The 21,705-nt window shown below is 43.1% G+C and overlaps 1 long non-coding RNA gene across 1 annotated transcript; it reads right to left on the bottom strand.

The window, feature by feature from the left end:
* Window positions 1-110: 110 nt before the first annotated feature.
* On the bottom strand, window positions 111-21,615 carry LOC121680272. The gene is made up of 3 exons (XR_006021628.1): window positions 21,485-21,615; window positions 7,602-7,611; window positions 111-121 (listed from the first exon to the last, which is right to left on the bottom strand). It is a non-coding gene; the product is annotated as an uncharacterized LOC121680272 (long non-coding RNA).
* Window positions 21,616-21,705: the final 90 nt, after the last annotated feature.

Here is a 21,705-nt window from a genome sequence, read left to right as displayed (position 1 = left end):
AAAACCTGCTAGTAAAACCTACAGTTAGAACTAAACATGGTGAAGCAGCTTTTAGCTGCTATGCGGCTCAGCTGTGGAACCAACTTTCGGATGACATCAAAAAGGCCTTAAGATTTTAAATCTAGACTTAAGACCAAACTGTTCTCAGATGCTTTCTGCTAACTGTGCCGAGTTACAAATTCTGAATCTGCCTTGATAATTATTCTACCTTGTCTTTTATTACTTTTTTTACTACTTTTGCCTTTGTTTTTGCTTACTAATTATGAAAATGAATGATATGAAAAAAATGATTTTACCTTGTGTTTTATGTTTTCTTTTTATTATGATCTTTACCTTTTAACTATTCTTTGACTATATTGCCCTTCTATGCTTTTATTTGTTATTATTGTTTGGTTTTGTTTATGTAAAGCACATTGAATGACCTCTGTGTATGAAATGCGCTATATAAATAAACTTGACTTGACTTGACTTGGCATGAATCATGCTGAACACTATTTGTCAATGAGTTGAAACACACATGACATTCAAACTATTGATACATGCGTTTGTATGGTTATATTGCTTGACAGGGGGGGGATCCCAAGCAGCTTTCAGCCATAAGGCTACTTTGAGAACATTTCCTAATTCACCCGACAATAATATTCAAAATGTTGAAAACTATTTCGGCATAGCCTATAAGCAGTTTAATTAAATGTGTTCTGGACTGAGTTCAAGTAATTAATAAGTTAATTTCCTCCTCCAGCCACTAGGTGGTGTCTTTTCTTTTGGGGTTTGGGTTAGTCAGGTGACATTTGGGCGGTCATTTTCAATTTTCAGCATGTGTCAATTTCAATCTTAAACATTATATTTAATCATAAACTATCTGAAAACAGGGCTTTAAGTGTAAAATACCAAACTTGTCCTTTAAAAGAAGTCGAGAGGACTCTTAACTCACAGACCTATTCACAAACCGGTTTTGTGGCATTTCGCCATGTTTTGAAATCCTATGCGGCTACAGGAGCTTCCAATTGTGAGGAAGCAATTTTGCATTGTAGGCATAACTAACATGCGATAACCAAAACTAGGCTACTCATTGTCAACATGTAAATTAAATGTAACATTTTTGTGAATCAAATTAAAATGTTCTCTTTTGCAAACGTAGGCATAGTAACAGATTAATTTAATAATTTAATGGGTGAGAAGATGGTTACGCGTGAGTGCAGCGGCTTGGAGCTCTCTTGTTGGTGCTTTTTAGTGTATTTAGCTAGTCTTACGTGGCAAATGTATGGCGAACTCTGCCAAGCTCAATGTGTATATAGTCATGCAAACCTGATTAGCATCGGTTTCCGAAGCAGCGTTCCAGTCACAGACTATTTTCAACAAGCTAACAACATACCCCCTGATATATCGAGGACACCGGGGTCCCCATGGACTGTTGTCGGCTCCCACAGACAGCGACGGAGACGGAGGAGGGACAGGAAACAGAAGCGGGATTGTCGAGCCGGCCTGCTAACGAGGCTAAAGAAGAATCCATACAAACCCCCGCTCCCTAGTGTCTTCCTTGCCAACGTAAGATCCATCGTGCACAAAATGGATGACCTAGAGCTACGGATAGCAACCAACAACTTTGTCCGGGACTGCTGTGTGCTGATCCTGACTGAAACCTGGCTTCATCCTGCTATCCCCGACAACGCAGTGCAGCTAGCAAGCCGCACCGTCACAACAGGAACAGCGACTCTGGTAAGAACAGAGGAGGCGGACTCTGCATCTACATCAACATTGACTGGTGTTCACAAAGCCATGCTACTCACAAATACTGTTCCCCTCATCTCATACCTAGGGAGTTAACTGTTGTTACCATCACGGCTGTGAATATAGCCCTCAGTTATCTTCATGGATGCATAAGTAAACAACTACAGGCCCACCCAGATGGGGTCCATATAGTAGCCGGTGATTTTAATCAAGCATGCTTAAAGACTGTCCTCCCTAAGTTCACCCAATATGTAAAATGTGCCACCAGAAAGAACAACACTCTTGACCATGTTTACTGCAATAAAGCATGCATACAGATCTGAGCCACACCCTCACATTGGCCAGTCTGACCACCTCTCACTGCACCTTATACCAGCCTACACCCCCCACATCAGGAAAAGCAAGCCCTCCATTAGGAAGATCAACACCCTCTCCCAGCTCCAAGACTGCTTCTCAACCAGAGTGGAGTCTTTTTGGAAGCCGGGATCTTGGGGAATATACTGAATCTGTCCTATCTTACATCTCATTCTGTGTTGAAAATGCCACCATCACCAAACGGTTCAGAGTATTCCCCAACCAAAAACCCTGGATGACAAGTGCAGTGCAGCAACTCAGCAAGTCGATTGCCGAGTGTGGAGTAACACGCTCTGGAAATTCACAATTTCATCGCCGTTTTTAAAAAAAAAAAAAACATAGTCCAGTATTTCTTTCGAAATTGAAATGAAGTTGTATGCAACAGCAAACCCTAGCTTACTAACAGGTTGGAATTTTGAGATGTCACGTGACGTGATGTCGACTCCAATCGACTCCTACGGACTTTCCCCTAAAGATGGCAACAGCAACATTTCCGGAAAGGTACTGGCTTGATGAAATTCATTCTGGACTCTATCCGACCACATAAAGACCTCGGGATACTTCGGTTTGGCTTTAGGGACCCTCTACTCCAGTGGTCTCCAACACGGTGCCCGCGGGCACCAGGTAGCCCGCGGGACGGCTATGAGGCGCCCCCAGCGCCCTTTTTAAAAATAGCCAACAGGTCGCCTGCAGATCATGCTCTAAAAACACGCTCCATTGTGAAGTTTTCAATAGATATTTAAGTCTAGACCAGAACCATTTTAAGAATGTATGTAGCCATACATTTGTAACATTAAATTGATATTGGTGATACCTTACAAATTGTAGCTGCGTTAAATTTTAGCCTTTGGCTCCAAATCCGTTTCCCATTCAATCTTTAAACAACAACGTAAGCGGAGCGCATACACGCTGCTCGCACGCATAGACAGTAAAGGGGGAAAAAACTTGCTTGTCTGGTGTAGCCAATGGAAGCATATCTTTGCAAAAGTTCTGTGGCCATTCCATGTTCGTCAAATACGGTTCTTGCATGATTGTTCAAGGACTGAAAAACAATTGCTTTAGCTCACAGGCCTTTTCTCCTCCTTAGGCAACTGCTGTATAATAGCGCTGAAAATGTTATAGCATGCATGACTGAGCAGGACTGTGTATTACCCTTTTTTGTCAGATCATGGATCATTTCAGGTATGCAATAACTTTAAAAGGAGTTTTCATATGTTAGGGTGGGTGGGTATATAAATTGGGTACAAATTGTAACCCAAATTATTAATTGCACAATTGTAAAAAAAAAAAAAAGATTAGATTCCCCATGCAAACTTTGAAATGAACAAACTGAACAAAAATGTTGGTAGTGTTGCATAGGTTATTGATATTAAATTTGAAAATACAGTTGCTTAATATATAAAGACGTATAGGCCTGCACAATATTGATAATTTAAAAGTAAAAATCACATAGGCCTATTATTTAGGAGGACTACCCTCGCAAAAAAGGGGTGAGGGTATGTTTGTTTAAAATGAGTAGCCCTCCATATGATTTCGGGTCTTCTCATTCCCAAAAAGGTTGGAGATCCCTGCTCTACTCACTACCACGTAAGTGTAATGTTGTTTGGAACTATAGAAGAGGTATAAAAATAGCGTTTTATAGCGGTGAAATGACATGCCCGGGTCACTTCCAGGCTAACGAGTTTTGACTAAAAACGGTAAAATCGAACTTTCTCAAAACACATCTGAATGACATGATTTTGATGTCAACTCAACCGTATGTACTCCCAATCATCCGTAAATTGATCTTAAGTGGATTTTACTCTAGATAATTCCTTTAATAATGTTACTCTAATGTTAATTAATAATAATATTAATCTTACTCTTGATTCATTTAGGCTAGGCCTTTTTATTCAGTTATTTATCCTTTTTATTCATACATTATCATTTGTCCTTGTGTAGCGCACGCATTCTCAGACCTGTCACCTGTCACTCATCGTAAGGGAGGTGTTTGGAATCATTCCCGCGTTACAATCATCAGCCAATCAAGGTGGTCACTTCAGTCAAGCTCGTGCATGAGTAATAACGTCATCCATAGCAACGAAAACTCACTCACTCTTAGTCAAAGATTCTAGTGCACTCCACTCCAGAATATGTTCAGGAGTTGTCATTTTTCCTTACTAAGAGAAACTCCTAGCTAAAATATTTTATTGCTATTTAGGAGTAGAAATTACTCATTTTGAAACATTTGTATGGTTATATTGCTTGACTTAAATCCCAGAGAGTAGGCTACCGCACCCCACAGTGATGGGCCTAGCGGTTTTACGCGTTCAGTGTGGGGTATAAACAAGCTGAGAATTTAGCGGTGTCACGTCTGCCTGTCACAGACGTGGGGAGCTCTTTGAAGCTTGGGATAATGTGGTACAGTTACTACAGTAACAGTATTTTATTTGACTTATGGAATATTTTTTTTTCACTTTTATAAAGGCTATGACCAATGGCTATTGCATCTTTCTATTGCAAGTGAGAATGTGGCAGGTGATCTACTGTAGCCTATTAGCTTTTTACTAACGTGGTACGATGCATTGTTACTACGCATAAAGGAAAAGCGCCTCATCACTTTGAGGATTAATAGATTGAGTTGTGCTTAATGAGGGTGAACTAAAGGGTTTGAAAAACTGCTTATACATGGATGTGCAAATATATTCTTGAAACTTAAATCCATTGTCAGAACTTGTTTTTTTAATAACTTATTTAAACATAATCCAGTAGGAGGATCAGGATAATACCCGTGTTTATTAGTAATAGTTACTTTTGAAAAAGCTGATTGTTACAACATTTAACACATGGCATTTAAATGTGCTGGTGAAACAGTTGTGTACTCTATTGTTATTTATCCCCTATTCACCCACGCCGTCAATTCTGTGGCGCAGTGCGTTAAGGCCGGCTGATGACAGCCGCCGTTACGCAGCAGTTATCAGTCCCCTGTCCAAGAGTTTGAATCTGGGTTAAACGTAGTTAGCTTTTGGGAAACGCACCCCTGATGTCTGATGTGTGATCAGTGGAATACGGGAAAGGAAGTGGCAGTTTTTTTTTTTTGCGCGTCTGCAGAAGTCAGCCAAATATGAATGTAATTCTGCGGCATAAAAAAAATGTATTTGTTTATTGTACAGAAAAATAAAAATGACATGTCAAGCAGTCAATTGACTACATTGCAGTCAAGAAGTAGGGCAAAGAAGTATGGCAAAAGTAGGGCGAAACCAAAACGTGGGACATAGTTGTCTAAGCCTCTATTGCGTAGCCTGTTAAAAACGTTGCCAGATAGTATTAAATCGCCAACAACATTGTTTTCTGCAGAAGCCTACCCAAGGCTACAGATTAATTCTGAACAGTTATTTCTTTACTGGCTCAATTATCACACAAGACACTGTTTTGATTTGCGTAGTTGCGTTACCCCCAACACTGACAATAACGTAGACAGCAAATTAAGATATTTTTTTGTTTTGTGGAGCGGCACCGGTAGGCTATCAAAAGCAGATTTCGATTTTCGTTACCACCGTGTAGTCAAACCTTAAGCCATACCCAAGTAGCCTAAATCGAGGTAATGTTTAATTATGCATGATTTATTTTGTTATTGAATTTGTAGGCTAGGATTCCTCTCGGCAACAATTATGTTTAATGGTAGCCTCCTGCTTTTTCAGAAGGGGCGGCAGGCAGGCTGACAGAGCGATGTACAGTGGCAGAGCGACGCACAGTGGCTGAAAGTGGTACTAAAGTTTCACGCCGTGTAATGCGCGACTGAAGTGGCCATTTGATAGGCCATTTGACGCCCACTGTATGTACTTCCATGGCAACAAGTTCTAAAGATATAATGTTCACTATGCGCACGTCACAGCATAAGTTACCATGGTTACTATCAATGAGTGGCTCCTCCAGCAAAAATTGAAATGGGAAAGATCTGCTATGATAGACTGTAGTGTACCAATAGATACCTGCAGGAATTCAGAGCACTCTTTTTACAGACTGCTGTCCATGCATTCCCTCTATATTGTATCAAAGTGTGTGTGTGTATGTTTATAGTTTGTTGCAGAGATGCACATTTATTGTCTGTACGGTGGTAACAGACGATTCACCTGCCGCTAAGCCCTGCCCCCCATTGTTACTGTGAGAAACTCAGACAAACAAACCAGACTTGATTAGAAATACATAATGGAAAATGGCAGCTGACAGTATATCAAAGCAGGCTTTGAAGACGTTTTGGCCGATAAAGGATTTCATTTCCTCCAGAAGCAATCAAAAGGGATTTAATTATGCTATGGAAAGGTATATTCAAAACTTAAAAAAACATACAGAAGGTAACAAGCTTAAAGTGGAGGCAAGACTATAGATCACACTGCAAAAACCACTGACGTTAATGCTAGCTAGCTAGTGACGTTAATGCTAGCTAGTGACGTTAATGCAGTGGTCTCAAACTCCCGGCCTGCCTCTGGCCCAATTCCGGCCTGCGACCTATGTCAAAATAATAATGTAATCCGGCCCTTGAGGGTATTTTTAATTGCGACAAACAACGATACTGATTAAAATAGACGATAGATCCAAGTACGGTGACAAATCTTAGTTGTACTCTCCTCCACTATTTGCTAGACATCCAGAGCTTGATTCAAACCCAAAATCACTGCACAAAGTTTTCAGGAAATACTTGTATTAGGCTACACGCGAGAAATACGAAGACGTGCATTTGTAATGACGCGAAAGCGATGCAGGCCATAGTTTTGCACAAATTGAAGCAGAAACAGGCCTACACCAAATGTTGAAAAACGTTCACGTGTGATGAAGTCTTGGGTAGGCTATGTTATTCACCTATTCTGATTCTGAAGGAGAATATCCTTTTGGAGATTATGATCAATCGTCTATTGACAATTATAGTCACGGTGCATCTGTGAATGGAGGTGCGTCTTTGCGTGTATACGACGGTGTCCACCAAGCATACCATGCTTATTTCGACCCTTTGCCCAACATAGCTTGGAGGTAGCATTGGTAATCGTGATGATAGTGGTAATGGATGTGGTACAGACAGCAGGGGTAGTAGAAATAGGGCTCTGAAGAACTACAAAGTCACCCGCGATAGGAACTGATTTGACCAGGATACTTTATTGTAGGCCTTGTGTTATGGGCTAGTAATAGTTTACTATTGTTGGTATACATCTTAAGTGTTTTCCTGTTAATTTGTTATGTGGGTAATATGACAAAAAAGACAGTAAACCTGCTCAAATATGTTCATCCAGTATTTACTGAAAGGTGCATAATTTGAGGTGCTTGCCATCCAGTGGCAAATTAGATGGGTAAATTTACCCCCTTCATAAACTTTTGTTTATACTCAAAGATTTTTACATTTACAGTAGGACTCAAGCCATGGCCTTTTGAAATTTTGATATAAAAATCCAATGGTGTTGCTTTCTTAACCCTGACGCCTAGTTTGCCAGGTTTAAAAAAGTTATGAGAGGAAAATATTTTTATTTGGTGTGAAACACACACACATAGGCCTACCTTCCAAGTACCTTCCAAGATGGCGGTGTGTGCACACGCAGCGACCTCTCTGTCCCAACCGAACGGTGTTTTGTTCGTTTAAAAAGCGTTTGTCCGAAAGTTTTACGTGTTCGTCTCGTCTTACTATGTCGTACTACAAGTACAGCAGGCAGTTTCTACTTGACATCTGCAAAAGCAAGTTTTGCAGTGTTCTGGACTTTGCAACAGAGACGCTAAAGGAACTCGGACTACTCCGGCCTGCAACAACACCGGACTCGCCTGCTACTCCTCCCCCGGAAAGAAAGCGTCGGAAGCGGTGTGCGAGGAAGCAGAAGAGGGGCAAGCGCAGAGGCGTCCGGGCCAGGCTAGCGGCCAGCCCAACTCGCCCAGCCATATCATCCATTCTCCTGGAAAATGTACGATCACTGGACAACAAAATGGATTACATACGACTGCTCAGATCAACGAACCGAACAGTGAGTAACTGCTGTGTGCTCGTCTTCACTGAGACTTGGTTAAATAACAATATTCCGGACTCTGCTGTACAACTGGAGCAGCTAGCATGCTATCGAGCAGACAGGGCCATTGTAAAGAGAGGAAAATCACGAGGAGGAGGAATCTGTGTGTACATCCGTGACGAATGGTGCCGGTAGTGATGGGGACGAGACCGCCTATGCCGAGTCCGAGTCAAGGCCGAGTCTTTGAAGGGTCGAGACTGAGTCGAGACCGAGTCTGTTGGTTTTCAAATACAGTCGAGTCCGAGACAAGACCGAGTCTTTGAAGAAGCAAGTCCGAGTCGAGACCGAGTCCTTTAGGAGTCGAGACCAAGACCATAAAAAAAATTCAGTTTTAATATTCAGAATTTAATATCACCCCAGTTAATAATCAACAGTTAGGCCTACAGACTAAGCTAGATTGGGAATTGTTTAGAGGAGCAGTCTTGACGTCTTAATATGGACTATGCTGACCTACAGACACTCACCGGCAGCAGAGCCATAGAGATAAATAAACGGCTCTGACGGCAGTAAAAAATATTTACTCTTTTACCTTTTATTAACCCCTAATTTTTTGCACTTTTCCACTGCACTGATTACGTATGATGGCGTTACACTCCGAAACATCGGAAATGAATTGCCTTTTTTGTTTCGGGATGTTTTAATTGACGATTCTACCTGGCCGACTGAGATTCTCCGAGATGCATCAGGGAACCATGGAGACGCATCTCGGCGCAGAAGGAAAAAACACAGAGGAAAACGAGCCGGGGCCCGTAACAGATTGCGGAATAGAGCTCATAGGCCTCCACTGCCTAGCATTCTCCTAGCCAATGTCCAGTCTCTTGTGAACAAGATGGATGAACTAAGAGCGAGGATACAGTTTCAAAGAGACATCAGGGACTGTAACATTCTATGCTTTACTGAGACATGGCTAACTGAACTTGTTCCGGACAGTGCCATCACTCCGGTGGAGTTTTTCTCTGCTGCTCGCTCTGACAGGACTGAGGAATCCGGAAAATCGAAAGGTGGCGGTGTTTGCATCATGACGAACAGCAAGTGGTGTGATCCTAGAAATGTCACCGTTCTCTCAAAGTCCTGCTCGCCTCATCTAGAACATCTAGCGATCGTCTGTTGACCCTTCTACCTGCCCCGTGAGTTTACTTCGGTAATATTCAACGCTGTCTACATTCCTCCACAAGCCAACACAGATGCTGCGGTTTCAGAATTGCAAGAAGTGTTAAATAGACAACAACACACGCACCCTGAAGCTGCGCTTATTGTGGCCGGTGATTTCAATCAAGTACATCTGAACCGGTCCATGCCTGAATTTATTCAACACATTCACTTCCCTACACGTGGTGAAAACACACTGGATCACTGCTACACACAGTTCAAGAACAGTTACAAAGCGAAGTCTCTACCAGCTTTCGGAAAATCAGATCATGCCGCTGTTTTCCTACTGCCTATGTACAAACAGAGAAGTCGGACGGACCCCCCAGTGACGAAGGAGGTCAAGCGCTGGACTGACCAATCGGAAGCCAGGCTACAGGACGCCCTTAGCAACGTTGACTGGGAGATGTTCAAGACGAACTCTGCTGACATCAATGAGTTTACGGAAGTATCATTGAGTTACATCAATATGCTAACTGATTCCATCATCCCAACTGTAAAGATCCGAAGCTTCCCTAACCAGAAACCATGGGTGGATAGAGAAGTGAGAACGGCATTAAAGACACGCACCATGACTTATAATGCTGGGCTTATTTCAGGGGATATGACGGATTACAAAGCAGCATCTTATAGTTTACGTAGTGCAATTAAAGATGCTAAGCGGCGCTATAGAGACAGAGTTGAAGCTGATTTCTTGGAGGGTGATCCAGCACGAGTGTGGAAAGGACTCTGAACCATCACTGGCTTTGAAAGAAAGTCCCCTCCTATGATGAATGTGAGTAAAGCCCTCCCTGATGAACTTAATGCTTTTTATGCTCGCTTTGACATGAAAAACACAGACTATATTGGACTAGCTGCAGCATGTGAAGCAAATGAGGATGCACCTTTCTGTGTCTCTGAGGTCGATGTGAGCAATGCCTTTAGGAGGGTAAATTGTAGAAAAGCTACTGGACCGGATGGAATTTCTAACAGGGTTTTGAAATCCTGCGCTGCTCAGTTAGCTCCTGTGTTCACTTATATCTTTAACACATCATTGGCTCAAGAGACAGTTCCTACTTGCCTCAAGCAGTCTGTTATTGTTCCAGTATCGAAAAACAAAAGTCCATCATGTCTGAATGACTACCGCCCAGTAGCCCTGACGTCTACAGTGATGAAGTGTTTTGAGAAGCTTGTGAAAAACATTATCTGCTCATCCCTCCCTGCCTCCTTCGACCCCCTCCAATTTGCTTACAGAGCCAACAGGTCTACAGAGGATGCCATCTCAAACCTCATGCACACCACCTTAACTCACCTGGAGGAGGGGAATGGGAATTATGTGAGGATGCTGTTCATTGACTTTAGTTCAGCATTCAACACGATAGTACCTCTCACCTTGGTCACAAAGATGAAGGCCTTAGGACTGAACACCACCCTGTATATTTGACTTCCTCACCAACCGTTCACAAGTGGTTAGAGTGGGGGGTCTGACATCTGACTCATTAACCATCAGCACTGGTGCTCCCCAAGGCTGTGTTTTGAGTCCACTGCTGTACAACATCTACACACATGACTGCAAAGCCAACAGTAGTCATACCTCCATCATCAAGTTTGCAGATGACACCGTGATCTTGGGCCTGATTAGTAACAACAATGAACAGTTCTACTTGGATCAGGTTGATGAGGTGGCACAGTGGTGTCAATCTAACAGCTTGACACTGAATATCAATAAAACCAAGGAAATGGTAGTGGATTACAGAAGGCAGCAGCAGATCTACAGTTACACCCCACTAATGATCAGCGGGCAACCTGTAGAGAGAGTCACAAGTTTTAAATACCTTGGTGTCCACATTACTGAAGACTTAACATGGACTGTTAACACTCAATATGTTCTGAAGAAGTCCAGACAACGACTCTACTTCCTTCGTCAGCTAAGGAAATTCAAAGTTTCTACATCCATCATGAAGGCCTTCTACACTTCAGCGGTTGAGAGTGTTCTAACTGGTAGCATCATCACCTGGTATGGGAACTCCACAGTTAGAGATTGTACTCTGCAGAGAGTAGTGCGCTCAGCTGAACGTACTATAAGAACTCAACTCCCTGCTCTACAAGATATCTATTCCAGAAGAGTACTCCTAAGAGCCCAAAAGATTCTGAAGGACTCTTCTCATCCTAACAATGGATTATTCCTACCGCTGAAATCAAGAAGACGCCTATGTAGTCACAAAGCCAGAACTGAGAGACTCAGGAGAAGTTTTTATCCCCAGGCCATCCGAACTCTGAACTCACACTATACTGACTTTGCACACATTCACTCCTCAGGACTCTCAAACATTTCCCAACTCTGAACTCACACTATACTGACTTTGCACTCATTCACTCCTCAGCACTCATGACCCCCCCCCCCCCCACACACACACACCCACACACACCTACAAGACTTTTAGCACTTTTACATCCCTCTCCCTATGCTACAGACCTTTTATTTATTTTCTTATTTCATCACACGTCAAAACACACACACACACACACACACACACACACATATCTGACTTTCTCCAACTTTTGCACACTTTTTATTTATTATTTTTGATTTCTCCTCCATCTACCCATGTCCTTGATTGCCTAGCCTTTCTGCCCCCCCACCCCACCCCCATCCCCAACACACACACTTACATCATCACTGTCATCACTTCACATACATACAGCACTCCTCTACATACTTGCTGCACACTGCCCCCCCCCCCCCCCCCACATACACAGCACATTGTCTTCAGGATCTTCTCCAACACACATCCTCTACATACTTACAGCACACTGCCCCCACCTACCCACCTACACACACAGTCACTGCTCCACTCCCGCCCACACACACATCTTCACTGTCATCACTCACATACATTACATACAGTACTCTGCTTGCAATAGTAAGTCCCTGACCCCCCCCCCCCAACACACACACTTACATCATCACTGTCATCACTTCACATACATACAGCACACTGCTTGCTACAGTAAGCCTCCTCTACATACTTGCTGCACACTGCCCCCCCCCCCCCCCACATACACAGCACATTGTCTTCAGGATCTTCTCCAACACACATCCTCTACATACTTACAGCACACTGCCCCCACCTACCCACCTACCCACCTACACACTACACACACACACACACACAGTCACTGCCCCACTCCCCTCCCGCCCACACACACATCTTCACTGTCATCACTCACATACATTACATACAGTACTCTGCTTGCAATAGTAAGTCCCTGCCCCCCCCCCCCCCCCCCCTACATACACAGCACATTATTTCATCAGGAAGCTTCTCCAACACACATCCCCAACATACTTACAGCACACTGCCCCCCCCCCCCAATACACAGCACATTGTCTCATGAGGAAGCTTCTCCAACACACATATTGCACACTGCCCTCTCCCCACATACACAGCACACTATCCCATCTCCCCTGTCATCCCCCCAACACACACACCAAGACCCCTGGCAGTTGGGTTAGCCCCTTGAGCCGTGGATCTGCCCAAGGTTTCTTCCTTGGTAAGGGAGTTTTTCCTTGCCCCTGTTGCTCTTGGGTGCTCCTTGTTGGTGCCCCCCACCCAATCCCAATCCTCCCCCACCTTTTTTATGCAGCCCTTGCCACTTAATCTACTAAACCCCTCTTCTACTGCACTTTTTACCCCCCCCCCCCCCCATTAATGCACAAATAGGCTGACACCAGACATAATTTCACTGCATTTCTTACTTCCAGTAACTATATGCATGTGACAATAAACTTCCTTGTATCCTTGTATCCTTGTAGTATCTTTGCATTGCACCATGGGATGTCATTTTCAAATAATGCCGGTCAACATTGCATTTTATTATTATTTTTGTTATGTGTTGTCTGTTTTTTTATATGAACATAAAAAATGCGTTGGTCTCGAGGACTCGGTCTGAAATTACGAGTCCTTCTCCTCCCACTGTGGTCCGAGACCGAGTCAAGACCGAGTCTTTGAAGGAACGAGTCCGAGACGAGACCGAGAAAGCAGAAATTGGTCTCGAGACCGGACTCGAGTCCGAGACCGGACTCGAGTACTACATCACTAGTGTTCATTAGATCTAATTTTCATAGCCAGTAAATGACTGGGTCTGGATGCATGAAAATAGTACCTTTGCCTAGTTCTGTGCAATAAAAATTCGGATTGCTGTTTCAAAATGTCATTAATTTCTTTTTTGACAAGATCACATTTAGTCTCTATGTCTAAAGAGTAATTACTTTGCAAAAGAAAATCCAGTCTAGAAAATTCCGCTTCAAGGGTTTGTAATTTGGCAGATTTTGTTTTACGCAAATTGGAACTAAAAAGTGTAACATTGTTTCTGATAAAGCCTTTCACTGCATCCCATAATACCCTAGAGTCAGGGTTTCCCGCAGCACTTTGCAGTCAAGGCGGCCGCCTTGGCAAAACAAGCCTGCCGCCTTAACTACGTCGTCAAAAAAAAAAAAAAAAAAAAAAAAAACGTGTTACTTTGTCCTGTTTTCTCCCTTTCATTCCAAACCGTGACCAACGCCAATCTCCCGTCTCCTCAGAACGCATTAAAAAATAAGAAGAAACGTGTCATGAATCGGAAAATAATCAGATTTTATAATCTTTACATATGTGATATGCCTCCGAATCAGAGCTAGTGAGCGGAGCTGAGCGGTGCAAATACCTCTCCTCGCTCCTCGTTCTCAAGAATCAGTCAAATCGCGAACAGCCACAGCTCCGTTAAATTGTCAGGTGTGATGAAATGCGTTCATATTCCACTTTTTATGTCATAAACGTTGCAGGCCTATGGAAAGGTTTAGTGGTAAGGTTGTCCAATGATCAAGTTGTTGCTTCAATTTGTGTTTTAATTTATGCGACGCACCGATGCTGGGTTCATCAGTTTAAAATATTTAGCCGACTGCGTGATTTGTCATTTTCGTTCTTTTGGCAATTAATCCCGACTGATCCCTTTAGTTAGCGTTGCCAAGCTTGTTTGTTGTTGCAGTATCAGTGTTGCAGTCTTTTAAAATAAATGTTCTGAGTGAAATATATTGCCATTGCTCTTAGTTCTTTGGTACCGGGGAGCTAAATTTCGCGAATTTGACTGGACCGAGTAAACAGCACTTGCTCTCAGCACAGTGTTGACTTGCGCGTCTAATCGGACACGCAAGACTGATAATAGACAGGCCTAGGCCCGTCCAGGCCCATCCGTGCCTACGCGTATGCTTTCTAAATTATTTAGCTAACTCCATCCCCATCAACGAACTTAGGCTATATGGCCAATATCTTGTTATTTAACGGTAAATTTAACGGTCTTGATTTTATTAGTGGGCATGCCTCAGACTCGTGGTGTGAGCGGTATGGGAGCGGAACAGAGCGGCCACTCCGGCCTCTAAATTAAAAAGCGCTCCGCGCTCAAATTCCATCCATATTACACAAAACTATAAAATGATCTAAACTTCATTCACTCTCGGTGTATAGATCAGGACAGACTTGCGGAACAGGCTGCAGGTCAACAGTCTGACAGCCTCCATGAAGATAAGCATTAATGGTCCAATAGTAAAAGTGCAATTACCAAAGGGCCCTTGAAATGATCTTTTTAAAGCCAAGGAGGATGGCTTGTAACAATGCTAGTTGTCAGCTCTGCCATAAGTAGTGACTGATCACATTTGCACATTTTGTTGTTTTGCACTTTCTTTTGCACTTGTTCTATAGTTTGTAATAGTCTTTGTTAAAATTGCACAAATTACACAAATATTTTAAAATATTTGTATACTGTTGTATAGTTTGTTTGGTGTTGTTACTTTGTTCTTTGTTAACTGTTATTTTGAGAAGCTGGTTATTTATTTATAATGTAGTGTTTAATAAATAATTGTTAAATATACAGAGTCTGTAGTGTATCGCACAAACAAGACGCCAACACCCACCACCCACACCCCCCCACTGACGGCAACCGATACAAGAACCCCCTACAACCCCCCCCCCGCCGCGCTCGGATGCCAACCGATACACCTGAATCACCCCCCCGACCTACGACCTACCACCTTGACTAACGCATTTCCTGCGGGAAACCCTGTAGAGTCATCTACTGAGCCCACATTAAAAGAAAGGAACTCGTCCAAGACAGAAATTGCGCTTTAACTCCTCATTCTTTAGTAACGAAGTGTTAAAACGCCACCTAGTGGCACGTTTGGACAAGCGTTTCAGAGTAGCGCGACAGAAGACACCTTTGTGGTCTGACAGAGCAATGGGAAGCAACATAGTTGCATCAATCCTCTGAAAAAGACGGGGGGATGAAAAAAGAAAATCTATTCTAGAAAATGATTTGTGCCTATGAGAGAAGAAAGAATAATCTTTAAGGGTCGGATTCATTGATCGCCAAACATCTACAAGACCTAGGCTCTGTGCTCAAGATCATAGAGCAGCAGTGGCCAACTCTTGATCCCTTGAGGCTCTTGGATGGGAGCGATCCAGAGCAACATCCCACACAGCATTCATGTCAGCACCGACTACTATTGAATACTCCGTCAGTTCTAGCATATGACGCGTTAAACTATCATCAAAAGCGACTTTCAGTCCATAAAGCTCTGCTTTGACATTTGCCATTCTGCCTACAGTGTCTACCCTGACGTCCAGCACCTTAATCGGAAGATTACGTCTAGCTACTACTGCCACTCCCCTAGTTTTCGCATTGACTGATGAAGATGCAATGACATGGTAGAATTTATTAGCCAGGCGCTTAGAATCATGGCTTAACAAATGCGTTTCCTGTAGAAGGGCAATGTCAATTTTCCTACGGCGGAGCAGTGACAACACACTAGCCCGCTTATGCGGTGCATTTAAACCGCCAGCGTTCCATACTAAAACAGACAGTTCACCCATTATCGTATCGGTAAAATCTCATGACGAAACAGGGAAATGGAAAACATTGGCAGCAACCGAAGACAACAATCCCGTGGAAAAATAGATAAATAGACAACGGCCATGACGTGGTATACATGTTGAAGTTCCCCATATAGCATTGAAGATTTATGCCTAATAGCATATTGTAAAATATCCCCTGAAGACGAAGACAATAAACAAGGGAGACAAACACTGACAAAAAACACAAGACAATACGCATAAAATAAACTAGGCAGGCAAACTAAATAATTATAAGCTGATCCGTGATCAAGCGTGGATATGGGGCAGCAACATCCAAAAGCTCAACCCAATGACTTGTGTCTAGACTTATCAAACTGTAAAGTTAACTGTGTATCGCTATGTCAATCCGCAAAATATGTGTTACGTTAAGCAAACAGCATAAAATACAGAATAATGCAACAATGCACGTAAAAAATGAAGGGCTGTCCTTACTCCTCACCTCTGATATCAGGGTCAGACAAGTCCGACCAGTCTATTAATATAAGGAGAGTCCAAAAAACTGAAAAGATCGTAGCCAACCATAGTGTCCATTCAGAAGTAAAAAGGAAAAATCCAAAAAGAAATTGTCATGTTCTCGGAGTCAGAGAAAGCAAGGATCCAAACAGTTCAAAAGACCAATTTTCAACTGCAGCCAGGTTTAGCTAAATTATCGATAAGCGCTAGCTATAACATGGTTACAGCTAGCAAATGCTAGCATATAGGTTAGCAAGCTCAAATAAACCAAACCACCATACAGTCCAGGTGATGTAGCATCCTTGAACAAAACATAACAAATGGAGAGGTGAGGATAGTAGTCTAGCCCCTGCTTCATCTGCAATTACTCCTCATCAGCCTCCGTCTCCAACTGAACGTCTTGGGGTAGATTATTCGTAGTGGCGGTCGCAATGTCCGGCAGGGAATTGACAAAATCCTCAGCGTCGTTAGGAGAGAGGAACAACTCCGTTTGTCCACCTGTTTTGACTTTTAAAGTGGCAGGGTAGCGTAGGGAGAAGTCAATTCCTTTAGCTCTAGCTGTATCCATGGCTTTAGAGAATGCCTGGCGTCTCTTGAGGGTGTAGGCGCTGTAATCAGGGGAAAAGCGAATCTTCCGTCCATTCACTGTAGCAGGTGACTTCCTCACTGCCCTCAGGATGCGTTGATGGGTGGTAAAGCGGAGAACATTTAAAATCATGGTGCGGGGACTGGCTCTTTTGTTATCGTCACTGTATATCCGATGTGCTCTCATGATTTCCCCATGCATATCTCCCAAACTGGGGAACCACTCTGGTAGGGAATTTTCCAAAAATTGCACTGCATTCGATCCCTCCAGTCCTTCAGCTAAGCCGATGACACGGAGGTTGCATCCCCTGTTGCGGTCCTCCATGTCTGCTAGCTTGAGTTGCATCTGCTCAAGCATGGACTCATGGTTGCTTAGCATAGCACCATTTTGTCTAACATTGGAGCTAATATTCCCCATTTCTGCCTTCTCCTTTCCAATACTTCCTTTCAAAGTTGTTAAATCTCCCTGTATAGCAGACAATTTCTCTTCCGTATCTTTCCCAATTTGTTCGAGTTGGTCAAATCGTGCTTCAAGAAAACCACGTTGCTTTTCTAGGACGATAGCTTCCACATCTGCACGTGTGTTCTTTTTTGTAGAAGAAGCTGTTGCTTTCTTGCTTGCTTCAGACATCGTATCAGAGACAAAATATAAATTTAGCTATGCTTAAAATAAATGTTTCGATACCGATAACTTGCATAAAAACAAATTTAACAAGCCAGGGTTGAGAAGAGAACAATTATGCTGCCATCTTGTCCAACCGATCACATGACTCTCGTTATTAAATTATTTCTAAACCAGTCTGCTAAAGTCTGTAGTGAAGTCTGTGTAGGGTTTTCCAGGCTCCATTTCTTTTTACGAGACACCCTGCAAACTTGAGACATTTGCCGGTTGTTTGGGTTGTTGCAGCGTCGTTGCAGCGTCACTGGAAAAATACAAATTAAAGTTGCGTGATACCGCGTGCGGACCGCGAGGGAAGCTGGCCAAATTGAAGCACTGCCCACTGTATCTATAGAGGAGCACACACACAACCACATGTACACATATCTATAGAGGAGCACACACACAACCACATGTACACATATCTATAGAGGATCTGTGTGTGTTTGTGTTTAACCACACACACATACACCTTACTGTCTTGTGTTTACCGTGTGTGTGTGTGCGTGTTTCCTGTAGATCCCTCCTCAGAAGGCCAGGCGTCTGTGTGTGTGTGTGTATGTGTGTGTGTGTGTTTCCTGTAGATCCCTCCTGTTAATGCCAGGCGTCTGCAGGGATTCTTTAATTAGAGCGATTGGGGAGGTTTTATTGAGTGTGGATTAGCCTGGGTTTCCTCTCGCATTAAAGGGAATGAATATTTAATTGGTTTAATTTACTATTGAAAGGCTTTAGGCTTTGAATCAGAGGGGGCATCCACACTTTATCCCACCCGATCTCCTATTATCCCACAGACCCCAAATGCTCTGCTTTGAATCCTTCAATCTCTCTAATGCTCTCTCTCTCTTTCTATCTGTCCCTATCTATCTCTCCATCTCTCTCTTTTTCCATCTATCTGTCCCTATCTATCTCTCCATCTCTCTCTTTTTCCATCTATCTGTCCATATCTATCTCTCCATCTCTCTCTCCTCTTTTGCTTTGTTATGTCATTACATTCCCTCCTCTCTTACTTTTTCATAATCACTCTCTTATTCTCTTTCCCTCCTCTCTTACTCCAACTTTCTTTCTCCAACTCTCCTGCTCTGTTCATCTTCCTCTCTTTCTCCAACTCCCTCTCTCTATCCCCTCTTCTCTTCTAAGTATAAGTATAAGTATATATACTCTTTTGATCCCGTGAGGGAAATTTGGTCTCTGCATTTAACCCAATCCGTGAAACACACGCAGCACACAGTGAACACACAGTGAGGTGAAGCAGTGAGCTGCCTGCATCAACAGCGGCGCTCGGGGAGCAGTGAGGGGTTAGGTACCTTGCTCAAGGGCACTTCAGCCGTGGCCCACTGGTCGGGGCTCGAACCGGCAACCCTCCGGTTACAAGTCCAGAGTGCTAACCAGTAGGCCATGGCTGCCCTTCTTCCTTCTCTTCCTCTCTCTATCCTCTCTTCTCTTCTTCCTGCTCTCTATCCCCTCTTCTCTCTCTCTCTCCATTTCCCTCATGTCTTGCTCTCTCTGCTGTATCTCACCTTTGCTGCCCCCCTCTCTGATATCCTGGACAGTTGTTTACACACACACACACTCACAAGAGTAGATACAGACATAGATACACACATAGACACACACACACACTCACCCACTCACAAGAGTGGACATAGACATAGACACACACACACACGCACACATACACACTCACAAGCATAGACATGCACACACACACACGCACACTCACATACACACACACCAAAACTCACAAGCGTAGACACACACACGCACACTGCTGAAATCCGGTTCCACAGTTAAGATGCTTTTTACTGGTGATTACTTTCATAGCACATGGTGGGCTCAGAGTGTAGGCTTACTGGGACTGTAGAAAAATACATAATGCACACACACACGCACACACACACATGCACACACACATATACACACACACACACATGCATTGCACACACACACATACACGCATGCACACACACACACCCACCCACACACACTATTGTCTCTGCTCTGTTTCCGGCTCACTCTTGAATTTGTAAGCACATTGTATTTCAACAGTGTGTGTGTGTGTAAGGCAGCATGACTTTATGTAACACAAAGCCATCTGGTCCATCAGGCTAAGGCATGGCAAGCATCAGCTGCTCAAGAGAGCAAAACCTGTGTGTGTGAGTGTGTGTGTGTGAGAGACAGAGAGTGTGTGTTAGAGAGAGAGAGAGTGTGTGTGTGTGAGTGAGTGTGTGAGTGTGTTTGTGTATGTGTGTTTGAGTAGGTGTGTGTCTCTGTGTGTGTGAGTGTGTGTGTGTTGTGAACATAGATGTGGTCCTGTGTGTGTGTGTGTCAGAGAGAGATGGGAAAGAGTGTGCAAAATGAACATGCGGGTGTTTGTCTGTGCATGTGTGTGTGTACAGTGCAGAATGGCAGGGTGTAATCATCATGTCAGTTTGCATGAGGTGTGTGTGTGTTTGTGATGTGTAGCGATGTGTTTTGCTTGTGAGTGTGTGTATGTGTGTGTGTATAGTACAGTATGTGTGTGTTTGTATGTGTATGTGTATAGTACATATGTGTGTGTGATTACAGGGACTGCAGTGGTTAAAAAGGTTGGTGTTGTGTGTGTTTGTGTGTGAGAGTATGTGCACGTGTGTGTATGTGGGTGGGTGGATGTGTATGTGTGTGTGTGATGACTGAAGAAAGCGGCTGTCTGGTGTGTGTGTATATGTGTGTGTATGAGAGCATACTTTCATGTCATATTCATGTTTTAATGGATTTGCTCATCAGTCGCTACCTCACATGAAGAGACTATTGCTCTCTGTTCTCTCCCTCTCTCTCCCTCTCTCTCTCTCTCCATCCGACACTCCCTCTAACACTTACTCTCTGGTTCTCTTTGCACACTAAACTCTGACACTTCACTGTGTGTGTGAGTGTGTGTCAGTGTTGTAGTACTCAAGTCCGAGTCATGAGCTAAATTTAGAGACTCGTGACTTGACTTGACTTGGACTTGAGCACTGAATGACTCGAACTTGGACTCGGACTTGTGCATTCGGACTCGCGATAACTCATCGAGGACTCAACTTTTTTTTGTAATATTTGTAATATATCATAAGGCTATAATTGTCGTATGTCATTAGGCTATAATTTGGTGTATGATTTTAATATCTAAATTATTTGTAATACTAATTTTAGTGCAAGGGAATGTTAGGCTACTGCTTTATTAAGGGAAGGTTACTGCTTTGTGTCATACAGCACACGTCAGGTCATGTTCACATGCAAAGCAAACTAACGTTAACTTTAACAGCACCAAAATGCCTGGAGACATGGCCGCCGCCATTTCAGTGTAGTATTGCCAGGCAATACTAGTTCTCATACATGACATGACATTACCTAAGATTACACTCAGCCTAGGCTAAACATCACACACTGCTGCTGGACTGCACCAATAGCTGATCATCGTGACTTGGTGAACAGTGTTTTTCCTGACTGGCTATTATCAGATCGAAAGAAAAATAAACTAAAAGCTTCCCCGATCAAGATATAGCATACTTCTTAATTTTGGTGTCATAAAATATAGAAGCATAACATTAAATTGTAACCTAGTAGAGTGTCCATGTAGAGTGTCAATGTACATGTCTGCGCAAGTGAAACTGACAAACTGAACCTCTCGTGGGTAGGCCAGAAACAACTATATTTAAAACCACGAATGAAGTGGACTACTGTTACTGTTCAAATGAGCGATTTGATAGCCTAATCCACTGCACGAAAAATAAGGAAATCGCAACTTGTTCTAGTTCTAACAGGTGAATATTGTAGCAAATAGTAGCCTATGGCGATGGCAGCTTAATTTTTT

This window comes from Alosa sapidissima, chromosome 13, assembly GCF_018492685.1.
Source record: "Alosa sapidissima isolate fAloSap1 chromosome 13, fAloSap1.pri, whole genome shotgun sequence".
Taxonomy (NCBI): domain Eukaryota; kingdom Metazoa; phylum Chordata; class Actinopteri; order Clupeiformes; family Clupeidae; genus Alosa; species Alosa sapidissima.
The sequence above is the reverse complement of the archived record's forward strand: the minus strand, read 5'-3'. Positions and strand labels throughout refer to the sequence as shown.